The sequence below is a fragment of the Micromys minutus genome (genome assembly GCF_963924665.1).
Source record: "Micromys minutus genome assembly, chromosome: 1".
Taxonomy (NCBI): Eukaryota; Metazoa; Chordata; class Mammalia; order Rodentia; family Muridae; genus Micromys; species Micromys minutus.
The window spans coordinates 114,297,382-114,315,058 of NC_137969.1; positions in this window are offsets into that span (position 1 = coordinate 114,297,382).

Consider the following 17,677-nt stretch of genomic DNA (forward strand, 5'->3'; position numbering starts at 1 on the left):
GAGGCTCTTTGAGTTGTTATTGCTGAGGAAGATGCACTTTTTTCTGTGGGAACCTTCCCAGGCTCCTGCAAATAACCCATCCTCCTGTGAACAACTGGGAGTAAACTCAAAAAAAAAAAAAAAAGACTTGAACTTTAAGGGGAACCAGTTATGAGGAGAGAAAGGCCCAGCAGGAGTGAGAGGGGAGGGAGAGGGCCATGGGAAATGAGTGTGGCTGAAATATCTTGAGTGTACATGAAAATGTCACAATCAAAATCCATTACAATTGTTAATATATACTAATAAAACTGTTTAGAAATGAGACAAGGCACAGATTCAATGTAATTCGAATCTAAGCCCCAATGTCATTCTTCAGAGAAATAGAAAACACTTAAAATTCATTAGACATGGAAGAGCTCAGAAAGACACGGAAACTTCGAGCAAGAAAATGTTTTTTTAGACTACAGATTTCAGATTATTAGTAATAGCTAATAGACACCGTGAGGCAACTCAAAATGTTCACCTGCTGTTTACAGAATAGACAGTGGTAAGGTTTCTTGTCTTTGTGAAGTTCTAAGCCTATGCAAATGTAGCTATTGTTAGTGTCATCTGTGTACACTTAGATTCCCAAAGGGCCGTTCTTGTGGCTTGTCTTTTCTGTGAAGAAGAAAACTGCTATTTAGTGTGTTCTCAATGCTGTCCAGGATACTCGGTACTCATTTAATAATCCTCGTGTGATATTATAATGCTCCTGCTTACCTGAGTCACACATGTCAAAGAAGAGACAAGGTGCTTGCCCAAGTCATGCGGTAAGTCATGAAACTCAGCTGTCCGTAGCCAGCTCCAGGCTGCTGCCATCACGGATCACTTGTCTTGCAGCTGAGACTGACTGTCATTGATTAGCATTGGAAAGGAAGCGGATGTAGGCTCAGTGATCCTTGCTTGGTGGAATGAGTATGGAAGTGTATTTACTGGCCAACCCATCCTAACTCCAAAGAAGCTTATGTAATTGAAAACTTTGTAGTTTTTCATCTTCTGCATTGTTTGGTTTGTCACTATTAGGAAAGTACAGTTTTGTAATAGGACCAGAGGGATTGGGGAGACGGCTCAATCAGTAAAGAGTCTGCAGCACAGCGCGAAGACCTGAGTGCAGATCCTCAGAGCATGTCAACAGCCAGAGGACTGGTGTGTACCTGTGGCACCAGACCTAGAAATAGAGATGTACTCATTGGCCAGCTTCATGCTTATAAAGCTGCCTCAAAAAATACATCTGGAGAGTGATCTCAAAAGCACATCAAAGTCAAATGCTCCCCACCACACACACACACACACACACACACACAACACACTAACAAGGACATACAGCCCATAAATAAAAAGCAAAAGCAAAAAAACAATAAACCGATATTTTTTCTCTCTCTCAAAAACTACAGTTGTCCTTCTGTATCGCCAGGTTGTGCAACCTTGAATTCAACCAAGCTCAGCCTGAAACATTACAGGGGAATCCGTCCACACTGGGCATGTATAGTCTGTTTCCTCCTAGTCATCCCCTAAATAACACTGTCCACTACTCACAACGGCATTTACTGTGTGATCAAGAAATAATTTCAACTCTGCAGGAAGCTTTATACGGGCTGTACAGAAACTGCATACTCTCTTAACAAAAGGACTTGAGGAGTCCACAGATTTTGGTGTCTATGGAGATCCCGGGGCCAGAACCTTTAGATATCAAGACCTGAATATGAACAGCTAGCTAACAAGCTACGATTCCTTTGCACATGGTCCTATGCATCTCCTCAGCAGAAAAATGAAACAACTCATTCATGTGGCTTGCTGTTTCCAGAAGCCAACAAAGCTTAAAAGAAAGCAGTGCACAGATAAAGACTTAAGGTCAATAAATATGGTAAGTTCAACATGATTTGAGTCCTATTTTACCTCAGCATGAATGAGGCTGTTCTAGCATTATCATTTTGCCAAACTTTATAAAGAACTGAGATTTCATTGGGTATTTGGGAGGATCTTCAGAAAGATCTATGCAAATCTATTTGCGCATATCTGAAGATGTTCTCCATTTATAAATATACTAATTATAATATTTTGAGACAGGTGTTACTGTGTAGCCATGAATGTTTCTGGGAACAAAAAGACATCAACAGTCTTACCCTGCTGTGACCCTGTGAACTAAAAATATGAACACACCATTAATGGCAACAGTAGAGTTATGGGGTGACTAACCACTGTCTGCTGAGATTTAAGGCTCCACAGGAAACAATACATGCCTGGTACTGTAAATCTGGCTATGAACTCATGGTTAGGGGCTCATAGGCCGAAGGGATGAACCTCTATTACCACCTTGTTAAATGAACATAGTATCAAAATGCCCTGTACTTTCACATTTCTGTACTTGAACATTAGCTCATTTCTCAGATTTCATCAAAGAAGTTTCCCTGTGCAGTAGATGGGGTTAGTACAGGAACTCACAAGAGGTCAAAGTGCAGCAAACAATCATTTGTCAATGTTAATGGAACGCTCAGCTGCTGATGATATGCCTATATAACACTCCTTCCCCAAGGCTCAGGGAACATCATGGAGTATGGGCAGAAATATTGTAAGATCCAGAAGGCAGGAAGAACCAGCGCCTCCACACTCAGGAGAACATGGCAGCTGTGGTTACCTGGACAAGTCCTGGACAAGATCAAGTTATGCAACATTCCAGCATATAGTGGGAAGGTATTCCTTACCCCCAACCCTAACTGAGGAGCTATGGATGGCTAACATGACCTTCATGTTCTCACGCACCCTATGAAGATCTCTTGTAAAAGTAGAGAAAATGAGCTCTTCTAAAAAGGGCCAGCAGGGAGGTGTGTATGTGGACCATCCGCATGATATGTAAATGTCCCCAGATGCTGGCCAATTTGCTTCAGTGGACCTGTTATCCATTGCAATGAAGATAGACTTCTTAAAACAAAACCAACAAAAACCAAGATGCAGTCCAGCCTATAGCTGAGCAATCCCAACCCCCACCTCCTCCTCAGATGAACTACTCTCAAACTTTAATGCTCCTGCCAAATAGAGAAGCACTGCCTCCCTGTGCTGTGTGAACTGCACCGCAGGCTGCCTGGTCCAGTGCTCACTGCTCTGCCTAAACCCAAGGCCAGAACTGAGTAGCTGGAATTGTGGAGAATGGCAGCAGCATCTCCTGTTTCCATGGCACCCATGATGCAAGAGTTGGTACTCTTATCAAGGTCACTTGAAGAAAGGAAATTTATCTTCCTACTGTGGAAAACTGACATAAAGTGTGTACTGAGAATAGTTGTCAGTTGCTCAATATATTCAAATCTCTATTCAGATGGCATCTCCGCCCTGCACACAGGAAAAACAGCTGCGCAGAGGTAACTACTCTTCCAGCTGGGGCCCGAGCCAGGGAAAGGACTCTTGCTTGATTTTGAAACCGCTAAGCATTCTAATGAAGTTGACTTGATTTACATTTTAACAATGCCACCCAAATGTATTGCATGGCACTTTTCCAATAATCACCTTGACATCATTCATCTTGACACCTCCCATTATTATCGAAAGCAGACTGGATAAAGCCAGATTCTATATAATAGGTGCATGGAGAGGAAAGGTGCATTTCATTTCCTTTTCAAATCAGGTAAGTCCAGAGCTCCTTTTGTGATGTACAGAGTTCTTAAGACTGAAAATTCACAATGAACATTCCTAGATCCATGGACCTTAGTCCTCTATTCTGCCTCCTTCCAGGATGACTATGCAACTAACACCCAACTCTTAGAAACACCCTGGGAACCAATACTCTCCCATGTCAGCCCTGCTCAGCCTCTGCTTAATGTATATATGCTTCAGGATAGAAGATATCTTCCAATGAAACGAGCCAGTCAAGGCTTCTAGCTCTCAGCTCCCTGTCCTGGCAATAAAAGAAAAACTCAATTCTACTTCCCCTGTAGTAACAGCTGGGTCCCAAGAGTTGACTTTTGAGCTCCACATGGGTGCTGTGTCATATGTGTTACTGCCTGCACCACAATCCCATACATGTTCATGTACACACACACACACACACACACACACACACACACACACACACATGTGTTAAATTTAAAAAGCACAAGTTCCATTGCCCATTTGTTAGATTCCTTTTTTTCCCAATACATTATAGTGAATATATCCCAGGATATAAGAGAATATATAAATCAAGCAAGATCTTTGCCCCTTGGGAACCAGTATTATCTTGACAGAAAATTCAGAAATAAAACCAATAAAATCAAATGGGTTAAATGGTTGCTGTGAGACTTTTCTTGGGCAATTATAACAACGTTTTATTCACCCACAGGGCACTGACAATGAAAGAGACTGGTCCTCTCAAGTCCAGCTGGGAGGACAGTGAGATTTGAGGGAACACTTGTTGAAGCACAGAAAACTCAAAATCAGCTGACCTTGCGAAGTCCACCAGCATGGCTGACCATGTATTCTCTGTAATTTACATGGAATCATCAAACATGTTCCTTTTCCTTGGAATTAGTTTAGTGCTTCTATGCCCTTGGGAGGCCCCATCAAGATCCTGTAACTTTCTGCGTTTTCTAAGTTTTAAAAGTTGTGTTAGCTTCATAACCTCTTAAGCCCTTCTTCCTCCAGGAACTAATATTCCAATTCAAAGGAAATACCTACATAGAAGAGATCTAAAATATGTATTTATTGTGTGCGGTGGTGCATTCCTCTAAGCCTTGCACTTGGGAGGCAAGAGCAGATGGTTATCTATGTGTTCTAGGCCAGCCAAGGCGACATAGTGAGAGGGAAAGGGGACTGTCAACTCCTCGTGGTGTCTATATGGAGTGAGATGCTATTCACTTTTGGTGTATAAGTTCCATGGGTTTAGATATAATGAGAAATTCTTTATCTGCATTATCCCGTTTTTCTACCTGCAGTACAAGAAGGTAAAGTTTTTCCATATCTATTCTACCGTACTCTTTCTGAGGCTAAGTAGGTTAACCAATGTGCCCAAGGTCATCCAGCTGATGAAGAGAAGAGCCAATGGTCATGTCTACCTTGACCCATAGGTTTTTCCCGGTGTCTTGTGACAAAGGTGCAAAGGGTATCCTGTTTTGTTTTGTTTTCTTTATCTCTCATTCCTAAGTAGTCGTTAAAACATAGTACACAGAGTGAGCGCCGGTTAAGCACACAGCTCTCAGCTAAATGAGTTTTTTCAATAAAGATGAATATTTCTTCTATAACTGAATGAATATTCCACTGCTCTTGACCCCATCCTTGAAAGCTTTCCATTAAAGAGTTCCCCCTAGATTGTATCTTTCTTTTATAAAATTTAATTGAGAAAATGATCCCTTAATATGGGTAACTTACATTAGATTAATTAGTGTATACTTTTATACTAAGCAGACAATTCAGTTTGATTTTTTTACAAAGAATTTTTTAAAAATTTCATAGCAAATGACATTTGCCTATAATTATTAGGCATCAGAGAAGTTAGTTGATTGACTACTAAGAATGAAAATATTATTTCATCTTAAGGTCACCATTTTTTCAAAGAAAATAAATTCTAAACTGTCTTTAGTACTGACTCCCAATTGATGAAGTATTGCATGGTTGCTTTCATGTCTTGAGACTGTAGTTAAGTAGGTTGTCATTATGGCTGCATAAAAGAAGCATCTCTTTCATCTGCCATGTTTTCTGAATCTGGCATTGTTCTGCTTTCCTATCTGTTGCTCTGACAAAACATTGTAAATAAAGGCACCTTAAAGGAGGACAGGATTTACCTCAGTCCATCATTGAGGGACATCAGGGTAGGGACTAAAAAGAGGAAACCATGGCAAAATCCTGCTTTCTATCTCAACTCTGGTTCATGCTTTGCTAGATGCTGTGTGCAGTGTAAGACCATCTGCCTAGGGAATGGTGCCACCCATAATAGGCTGAGTGCTCCTATATTAATTTTAATGGCAACTCCCCCACAGACTTGTTCACAGACCAATCTCGTAAAAAGAATTACTCAGTAAAGATTCCTTTCAGGTGATTCTATGCTATGTCAAATTAACAATGCCAAGTAGGACAGGAACCACTGAAACTCTTAATCAATGATATAAGAAAGTTTTGCTAGGAAACAAATACCAGAGCCAATGCATCCTGAATGTCCATCAAAGGTGTGTCTGGAATCACCAAGATAGACTCAAGACAGAGAAATTGAGCCCAAGTCCTGGGTTGTTCACTCTTGTAAAATGGGACACTTTCTGGGCTTAATTCAAATCCAGCTGTCCTGAACATGAACCCAGGCCTGGGTTCATGTCCTGAATATCTGTAGATTTTTTTAATCAAGTCACATACTCAGTAAAATTCCTGAATCCTACAGCAATAATAGTCACTTTGTCGCACCATAGACCTCTATGAGGCAATGTGATTTTTATGCAGAATGTGTAGCATTTTCATAATGATCAGAGGTAGATGGTCACTACCCATTCTAATCACTCAAACCATACAGCAGTGACGGTCTGTAAATTCCGTGCTTTGACTGGCCAAGGAGAAAGTTTAATCCAAACTAACTGAGTCACTTTGGAGTTGTAAATGGAAGTTGTCAGTAAATAAATAAATACCCTACTTACATTTTCTCTTTATAAAAAACAAAAGCATCCAGAAGTATCCATTTCTTTTTAATTATGGGATTATAATACGATACCACACATGACTGGGTTTAATTTTTTTCTTAATTTTTACTCAGTTTTGTAAGTCGGCTTGAAAAATATACCTGAAATATATGCCAAGCTGTTCAATAAAAACTAATTTTTAATGATATTCTAGAAAAAAAATCTTTTTGGTTCCCCAGTCGGTGTCAGTGCTCCTCAATGAGGGAGGAAAAAAATCAATTCAATTATCAAAGCACAGTTAATTGCTTTCAGGATTAGGGTGATTTAAAGAGCAGCGAAGTATTTTATCTGTACTCAGCAGTTTTGGCTAAGGATACTCTCCTAAACTCACTAGGAAGAGAACTTTAAAATCCTCTCCTTTTGTTTATTGTATCCATCCTCGCTTTCCCTAAGTTGGCCTTAAAAGAGCCAATGGCTGCTCTTGGACAAAGGAGCCACTAGGCAAGTGTAAGTCTTCAGTTTGTCCCACCACTCAAAAGATGGGTATATTGAACCACAGTACATAGTACTTCAACTATGCTAACTATTAGCATAACTGTCCATAACTATTCAGCCAATGAAATATGTTAAACATGCACAGAATAGGGAGAAATACCTTCTAGGCTGAGGATTCACCCACCTTATGCAATCACTGATGACTAGAAGTCTCGTAGCAGAGGTCTTTTGCTTAATTTCTGTAGTCACTACTTGGATCTTGTTGGAAGAAGGTTCTAGAAAAATAGGACATCTGCTATACACAGATAGTCTAGCAACATAGTGAGAGAGGAACACAAATCAAGTAATTTCCCAGAACAGAATGCACTTAGACCCTGGAAGAAAAAGGATGGTTCTCTGAGGAACAGGTGCTTAAGATTAGAGGATGGCTAGAAGGAAGCCAGGGAGAAGAAGCCATCTCTTAAATGGGATTATCCAGTGAGCTAGGAAAATAAGGCTGAGCTTGGTCCATGCAGGAAAGCACCTGTTTATTAGCCTAAGAATATGTACTATTAGATAGAGAGAGCTGGGAAGTGAGGAAGAAGGCAAGCTCACTAGCTCAAGATTCAAATATCCCATTGATCAAGGAAAATCACAGGAAGTCTCATGGGAAATGTATTTACAGAAGGTACTGAACATGAACATCTTTTTAGGATTAATATTCGAATACCACAGAAAATTTAGAACAACTTCAGAAAATTATTTAACTAGAAAGTTACGCATGATTTCACCATCCAGAGTCAGCCAGAACTAATCTCATGTTGCTTTCTATCTTTTCTGTGTATGTGGTTATATTCACATGTGTGTATAAACATAGTGCATGTGTAATTGTGTTGGTGTTTGCTCTGATTGTACATTTATTAATTAGATGATGTCAAATGTTGCTGATTACCTATGTGTTTCCAGAAACAGTAAGTGAATAAGGATTAAGATATTTATGTAGCATGTAACTGAATGCTATTCATTCTTTTTGTACAAATTCTTTTAATCTATGTCATAACTCTAGGAAATTATATAGGTGAGAAAGGTAAGACATAGATAAGGGAAGAAACTCTAACCCCATAGACATCAAGTGGCAAAAATAGTATTTGAATATAGGCAACATGATGCCACAATCTTTATGTTTAATCACTACTGATTTGGCTTAGACCACTGCTGGACAGAGAAGACCTTGTCTGCGATCATTTTCTAAACAAGGTTGTCTTGAATGTTTGTCACATTCCAGAGGCAGAGGGGCTGTGAGCCTGAGTGGGTGTCATACATATGGCAGACATTTCAAGGAGAATGAGAAACTCTAGGCATAAAATCTCTTACTATGTTATGAACAAAGAGTCAGTGAGATGATATTTTGGGAGACTTGCTTTTCAATTGGCTTTCTACTGTCCTACCTTTATAATACTCATTAAGTGTTATTGTGTATGAGGCATAGAAGTATTCTTTGAGAAGTATTACGTTTATATACTATATAAATTGGAATCAGTACTTCCCACTTAAAGAAAAGAAAATCAAGGAATAAAAAACTCCACACTAAACTTTCGTTCATGTTAAAAGTCATGGAGATACTAGGGATAGAGGGGACAGGTCTTAATATAATAAAGGCAATATATAGGAAGCCCACAGCCAACCTCATCCTAAACAAAACAGACAAACAAAAAGCTGAAAATGATTCCAATAAAGTCAGAAACAAGACAAGGATATCCACACACTCACTCTCCTTGTGCTCAGGCATAGTGCTTGAAGTCTTAGCTAGAGCCACCAGGAAAGTGACAGGGACAAAGGGAATATAAATATGAAAGTTTAGGTCAAAGTATTTAGAGATTATATGATGCTAAAAATGAAAAAGTCTAAAAATCCTGCCAGAAAATGTAAACAGCTAACAAACACATTGAGCAAAGCAGCAGGATACAAAATTAACATAAAAATCATAGCCTTCCTGTATAGGAACATCACATGAAGAAATAATCAAGAAAACAATACTTCCAAAATAACAAGAAAGTAAAAGATACTGAAAAAAGAAAATGGGAAAAAAAGATAGCAAAGGCTGGAAAGACCCCCTATACTCACAAAGCAATAGAATTAATATTGTGAAAGTGTTTATTCTACAAAATTAATATATAGATTCAACATAATTCTTATGAAAGTTCTTATACAGTTCTTCACAGAAATTCAAAAAACATATTAAATTTTATATAGATATACAAATGATCCATAACAAGGAAAAAATGTGCTGAAGGTATCACCATTCCAGATTTAAAATTTCTTTAGAGAGCTATGATAATAAAACCAGCATCTCGCCAGCGTTAAAAACACTTATGGATCAACAAATTGAGGACCTACATAAAAACTCACACTACTCCAGCCATCTGATTTTTGACAAAGGGCCAACAATATACATTGGAGAAAACACATCATCCTTAATAAACAGTAGTAATCCAACTGGATAACTCCAAAAAAGAATAAAAGTGGACCCTTATCTCTCACTCAACTCCAAATAGATCAAGAGCTTTAACCCTGAATCTGCTGGAAGAAAAAGGAGCAAATGTGCTTGAATTCACTGGAATAGGGAAGGACTTTCTGATAGCACACACATTAGACCATTACCTGATAAATGGAAACTTATGAAGCTTAAAAGCTTTTGTACAACAAAGTTTTCAGTAAGTGTTCAGCATTCTTAGCAATTAGTGAAACACAAAACTAACACAAAAAAGCAAATTCTGGCAAAGATGTAGAGAAGGGAAAAGTATTGGCTACTGTGGTACTTCGAGTTGGTTCACCCACTATGGAAATCAGCCTGAAAGTTCGACAAAAATCTAGAAATAGAAGTACTTCAGGATCTAGCTTTACCACTCTTGGGCATACACCCCAGGACTCTGCATCCTACTGTGGACATACTTACTCCTCCATGGCATGCTCTAGTCATAGCAGCTAGGAAGTGGAAAAGGCCTAGATATCCACCAGTTGATGATGGTATAAAAAATGTGGTATATTTACACATTTAAATATTATTGGTCTATTTAGAACAAATTAAATTGACAGGACGCTATGAGAAAGTCATCCTGAGTGAGGTGACTCAGACCCAGAAAGACAAGTATTATATATCTTTTTTCCCTTTTCTTCTTTATTTGTGGAAGTTAGCTTTGAATCTTCAAATACATGTGATGGATCTGATATATCCTTAGAGGTCAGAAAATTACTAAGGAATTTTGGTGGTTGACTATCAAGTGAAGGCAGCCAGAATTCACTGGTCTAAAGTGTTTAAATGGAAGAAAATATGGAGAGAAATAAATAACATTAAAGATTTTTAAAAGTCACACAGAAACCCTCAACTATAGTGGCATCCTAATATATGTATATTTGCATGTGTATACACATATATCTTATAATGTATGACACATTATGTTATATATATACTAATTTACATTACCACACACTATGGCAACAATACCAGACACCAGAACCTAAAAGCCAGATGTCAAGAATGGGTTACTTCTTTTGAAATCATTAACCACTGAAGTTCCACAGACTCCCAAAGGTTACAATGTTTTCATAGTGCAACTCATACTACCAGAGGAGAAGCAGAGTCATTAGTCTTACCCAACTATGAATTCCGAGATACAACAACCACTCTATTAAAGAACGTGGCTGCTAGTACAATGACAGCATGAACAGCATGGGAGTAACCAACCAGATTCAGATCGGATTTAGGTTCCATTCCATGAGATGAAACTCATCCCTGACCATCACCAGACTAGTAACCCGTGGCTAGACATGCAATTGGCCCTAAGGTAGAACCTTGGAACCCTTCAGTCTGTGTGTGGTCTGCAGTACCTTGGATAGGTAAGGTGGTGAGTCTGACAGTTACCTTCAAAGAGTCTGGAAGGCTTGGGCTGGATAGATCTTGGAAAATGTGTCTACATGGTCTGTTTCAGTCTGTTTCTCATCTTTCGTGTAAGGATTTGTTAACATGACAACTCTATCACTGAGTTCATCTGGAGCTCTTCATAAAAGGTATTCCTGATGCCCTCTCCCTAAATACTCACAGTTCTACCTTCCCTTCCCTACCTACATAATTTTATAATGTAAAAATATTTATTAAGACCTGTTTGTGCTGCCCAAATATTCCTGGATGGGTGACCTTCTACTGAGCATGGGCAATTTACTGGGAGCTACATCTTTAGAGAAAACTGACTGTCCTTCTCTCAGTGGCTAAAAATTCCCAATGGTTCCAGAGCTAAGGTGGATGCTCAAATCCCCTTGGACTACAGGAACTTCATCTGACTTGGGATTACACAGGTCTTGTGTGTGATGTCACAACTTCTGGGAGCTCATCTGTGCACCTGCTCTCCTGTATCCACCCTGTGGTTGTCGTCTGCCTCTGTTGTTTTACACTCTGTCTGCCACTCTTCTGCAATGATGCCCTTGAAAGAAGTGGGTACAGTATAGAGTTTCCATTTAGAGCAGAGCACTCTGTAGTCTCTTGCTCTCTACACCTTGGCCAATTGTGTTAATCCTGACCGCTGCAAATACAAGGTTCTCTGATGATGGTTGAGAGATGCACTGAGCTATGGTAAATCATTAGAAGTCATTTTAATAGTAGGTTCATAGCAGGGTGATAGTAGTAGCTTCTCCCCTGGGGCTTATGACTTGTCTGATAATTACCTTTTTATTTCTTTTATAATATACACCGATTATTCTCAGCAATCTCTTTGTTTAGATTCTCTTGGGAGTTTGTGTTCTCTGCCCTGTCTAGTCTCTTCAGTATAAACTCCAGATTTTGAGCTCAGTCCTAACAGCCTCCTCCTCCCCTCCCTCTTTCTCCTCCCCTCCCTCCTTCTCCTCCCCTACCCCCTCCTCTAAGCTTTCCTATATGTTGTGGTTGAAAGTAACACTCCTTGCCCGTACACTTTCCACTCTAACTGGGTCCATTCACTGCACCGAGAAAATCTTATCATTAGACAGGCAAAGCATGGACAACTATTGAATACTGTCTCTGTCACTACACATCTCAGCGACCTCAGGATAACATGTCTTCCTCTCCAAGCTTCATCAGTAAAACAGAGACAGAAAAATGCTGACCTTGCACTATGTGGCCATTCTACTGAAGAATTGAGACTTGTTATCGTTTTACTTAATGCTGTTCCTCATTCTTAGGCTTCCTTGTGATTGATTAGACGTCTAATCTGCTGGACATGATCTTCCTGATGGCAGAAGTGCTCAAAAATAGATTTTCATGATGCTCTAAACACATGTGATTCAATAAAAAACAAAGTAAATCAATCCTCAGCCTGTACCTTTATAAAGAAACGAAAGCTCTGACTGTCGTTAGAGAATATGTTCTCGTTGGCTGTGTTATCTGTTTAACTGTTTTGTTTTCTGGATTTTTTTTAAAATCAAAGCCCCTTTAATACAAACCAGAAAGGAAAACAATGAAAAAGAAACAAACAAGTGACACAGTTTAATCAGCTATCGGCTCTGGATTAATTGTGACTTTATGAGAATCTTATTGCGCACATCTCCCAGGATCCGCATTATAAAAGTTCCTCACTGCATGAACACATATTTTATTTCACATTGCCCATATGAAGTGCCACAAAGTCTGATCCACAGTAAATGTTTAGTCAGTGTTAATTATTCTTGTAGCTTCCTGGATTATGAATATTTGTTTGGTTGTTTCAACAAGAGCTTTGATTATGAGTAACAGAAATGCTTCAGCAAGAAAAAACAGATATATTGAAATGGTCGCTTAAAGGTTAGAAACTTAGAGAAAGAACACAAACCTCAGAGTTGGAATCTAGTGGACAGAAATCATGAGGCGCATCTCTAGGATACTGCCATTGGATAACCAGCTGCAGCTGCTCTCTAAGAACAAATTTCTTCCACTTTCTAAAATAATTTGAAATTATTGTGTGTGTGGCTCTGTATGTATGCCTTTTTGTATGGGCCTGTGTAGGCTGGGCTGTGTGTGCATGAGTGCCTCTATGTTTGTCTCTCTCTCTCTCTCTCTCTCTCTCTCTCTCTCTCTCTCTGAATACGTGTGTTTGTATGTGCATGTGTGTGTTCATGTGTGTGTGTGTGTGTGTGTGTGTATGTGTGTATCTATGAATGTGCCTTTATGTGTGCTTCTGTGAGGGAGGCGGTGGGTATAGGTGATATTGATAGCATAAGACATGTTTGTCTGTCTGTCTATATGTATGTGCCTTTGTGTGTGTGCCTCTGTGTGTGCTTTGGGGTGGGTGGGTGATATTGACAGATAAAACTTAGGGAAATGGACCCCACGTCTTTGTCAAATTACTCTTCCTGGGAAGGAGCACATGTTTAGTTTCCTGTCTTTCTTGTACACACCAGGGAATCAGGGCTCATGATGGGCAGCTCCTTCAGAGACAAATGCCAAGATATCAGCAGGCAGGCAAAAGGAACACATGTTCTCTGTGAAATCTAGACAAGAACTAACTCACAGTGATATGATGCCCCATGTTTGTGGATTGTTCTGGACTCCGGCTGTGATTCCCAATTTATGATGATAAAAAATATTTGATGAAGTATAAACTCCAGCACTATTTTCTGACTAATCAATAATCCCATTCAAGCCAACTGGACTAGAGCAGATACCAGAAAGCACAACGCACCTGTGCAGGTTAGTAAGTGGAAGCCATCATGAGAATTAACCCTACGGGGACATCACAGCTTTTTTTTTTTTTTTTGAGTGTCACGGGTAGATTTTTATTGCATTTCTGTTGCACAAAGGTCATGGGGCAGGATCTTCCTTCAGTCTGTCATTCAACAAATGGTCTCTGCTCCGTTGCCAGGGAAGACTGAGATAAATAGAATTGATCAGCTAATAGTGAAAAAAAATGCACACTGATAATTGGACAGAAAGGGAGAAAGCTGCTGACTAGGTTCAATTCTATAACTGAACAGTACAGTTCTGATAATAAAGACTTCTATATTTCTGTATAATGCTGTGAAATCAAATATTGCTTCTCTGAGTAAATGAGAGATGGTGGTCTCCATGATGGTGGTATTGAAAATATGGACTGAAGACATTGTAAAAAGATAGATTGTAGAACCTTGTACAACTTGACTGAGACTGGGTGACTTGCTAAATTCTGACGTGAGAAATGGCTGTGCCACTACACTAAGATGTGGTCACTACAGTACTATAAATCCAAAAGGGATAGAGAAGCACTGAAGCTGTTAAATTTGAGATGCTACCTGATATTTAGGACAGGCAAGCAATGAGAGATAAACACCCGAGTTTAAAAGGAAGTGGAATGAAGATGTAAATGTGGATGGCATCACTGTACATGTGTCGGTAGTGGCTGGCAGGGAGAAGTTACTGCAGAGTAGCCATAGAATGAGGTGAAGCAGAAATGTGAGCCCAAGCGCTGGAAGGGGCAGCTCAAGATACCGAATGGAGAAGAACACTGAAGAGATGAAAGCAGTATCCAGTGACATATGAGGGAAGAAGAAAAAAAACAAAAAACACCAAAAGCATTCACACAGAACAGTATGGAGAGTGAGGGAGAAGTCCCAAGCACCTAGGAGCTGAGTTCTAAGAATTAATTGTCTTAAAATCCAATTACTCTCACTGTTCTTTCCTGGATAAGAGGTCACTCAGCTGAAATATAAGTTGTAATAATTTGACTTTCTAGAAAACATTGATGACATTGTATATCTTAGAAGAACAGAGTGTAAGGCAGCGCTTTTGGGCAACAAGGGGTCAGACATCACATCTCTAAGTCATTTAGTAACAATCCGAGGAGCCCATTTGTGATGGAGGGAAACTAAGAGGATTACAGCAACCTTCTAAAAACATGTTTTTTCATCAGGCTGGGACCCAGCTCTTTCATACATCTCTCAGGCACAATCTGTCATCATGTTATCTTAAAATTCAGGTTTCAAAAGATGACAAAATTTAGGAATGGAGAAAACAGTTCAGATATTAAGAGCACACACAGTGTTCTTCCAGAGGACAGGAATTCAGTTCACAGCACCCATTTCAAGCAACTCAGAACTATCTGTAACTCCAGCTTCATGGTTCTGGCCACAAAAGAAACCACATTGATGTCCATATACATAAATGCACACACACACACACACACACACACACACACACACACACAGACACACACACACCAAGCAGGCAGAGATATTATGTGAAAACATGTGCAAGCAAAGGGCAGATAGATGGTCACAGAGGAGAATGTGTTTAGTAGTCAGACAGCCGGAGGCTTAAATAATAGCACAGACCAGGGTGGGATGGAGGGGAGAAGGGGACCGGGCAGCAAAAATCAAGCAGGACCAGCTATGTTCAACATGAAATCTTAAACTCAGGTTTTACCCCTGTCAAGCAGAAGGGGGGGTAACAATCTGGATGGAGAGGACCAGAAGGAGAAATGACAGCCTGGGTTGGACCTGTATTTTGCTCATTTATTGTTACTTCTTAATATGATGAATGTAAACAATCTCCAGGCAAATTAATGTCTGAGAGTCAGACTCCCTAGTTAAGAAAGAAAACCAAAGGCAGTGGCAGGACAGAAGACAGACAGCTCACCAGAAGAGCAACAGAAAGCTGGCAGCAGCAGGAGGCAGCATGCACCACTTGCTGGTTTCCTAGCCAGTGTCTGAAGGTCGGAGTCACTTCCTAGGCTTCGATGCCTGACTCAGGGCCCAGAAGAGGAAGTGTGCCTCTTCCTCTACTAGACACACTTCCTCTACTTGATTTTCCAGGGATGCCATCTGCCAGTCTCCCCCGGCCCTTTCTGTCATGTTCTTGGGAAATAGTTCTGAGGAGGGAAATACAATGAGCAAACTGTAATTATTAAGCGGCTTAACCTTCTATCCCGCACTTTGTCGGCTCCTGCTCAGGGCCATCTTGCACTTCGGGGTTCTCTATCTTGGTGCTCCAGGCCACCTCTAAGAACTCAGGTCTGGTTCATTCTACCATCCCTGCTTCTTCTGTCCCGGGCGGATACGATTGCCCTGTCGTGTTGTTTTTCACTAACTTCCCCTTGGCATGTTGTTGCCAAGCCTTAGACACACACATCCCAACTCTGTAGGGAGCTTTATGCATTCCGTCACTATAGCCTTTGAACTCAATGAAGTAGCCACATCAGAGAACACACCAAACTACTCTGATCCAATAGGTATAATAGAATTTGTCAATCTAGATAAGTCAAATGATTTTGTATAATTCCATCCCTTATAAAACATTCATAACAATTTTATTTATGAAGGGATGAGTTGAGAGAAATATACACATCTGCCTCTATCTTTGCTCCCGCCAGAATCTCCCCTTCTTCAATCTCTGCCTACTGCATCCTCTTTTGCTCCTAGACCTTTCCCAGCCTACCTCTCTCCTGCCCAATCATGTACAACCTTACCATACACCTACAGAATTGTAGAAAGCTTGCAGGTATGGTAATTTCTGATTGCCTTGAGAAGACCCTCAATGGATCTGAATGCACAAATAAGGCCAAACCTTTCGTTTTCATTTTACTTTTGTTGGATATATTTTATTTGCATTTTAAATGTTATCCTCTTTCCCAGTTTTTCTTCCATAAACCTCCTATCCCATCTCCCCTCCCCCTCCTTTTATGAGGGTGCCCCCTCAACCCTCTCACCCCCTATTGCCTCCCCACCCTGGAATTTCCCTATACTGGGCCACTGAGCCAAGACCAAACCTTATATAACCTATTTTTCCTATCCCTCCATATGTTATAGGTCACTTTACAGTTTAGAAATTATTGCTAATAATCATTAATAATAGCTCTCTACACAGCCACGGGGTAGTGTGAACACAGTACACAGATTTACATCTCTCGCAGGATAATGTGAGATTTTTATCACATAACTAAGAATAACAATTTAAACTTATAATTGTTTCTTTCTGGAATTCTGTTTAATGTCTGGATCCCAGGAGATCCTGGATAGATGAAAATTTAAAATCAAAACTGTGCATAAACCAGAACAATAGATAGGCAAGGTTATTTCTGGCTAGCTTGTAGAGTGACTAAGAGAAAAAAAGACAGGGAGAAAGAAACCCAGAGGCAGAGCTATGAATGTGTTGATTTTGAGGGTTCTGAATGGTAGCGTTGGCCATGGGATCCAAGCTTACAAGAACTATGTCAGTCAGAGTTGCCAGTAGACAGTGAGTCATCTGGAGGGAACCTGACAATCACATAGTTGTGAAGTATGTCCATGGGGAACGTTTGACGAGAACAGTAATGAGGGAGATGCCTAGTCCTTAGCAGGCTTCATTTGGGGAGTGACAGGAAGAAGTGGAATCTGAGAAAAAGTCCAAGAAAAGGAGCACGAAGCAGCATCCAAGGCAGGAGCAAAGGGGAGTGCTTAATGACATCAAAACTAATAAACAAATAAATAAATATTTAAAAAACACTAAGGAAAGGCCTTGGATTTAGTGACTAAGATACAGATGAACTTTCATGGTAGCAAGGGCTGTGATTAGACAATAAGAGACTACGGGAAATGAGCAGAGACAGAATTTCAAAATTGGTTGTAAAGAAAAGAAGGTGGAGTTGAGGAGATGCTGTTTTAAC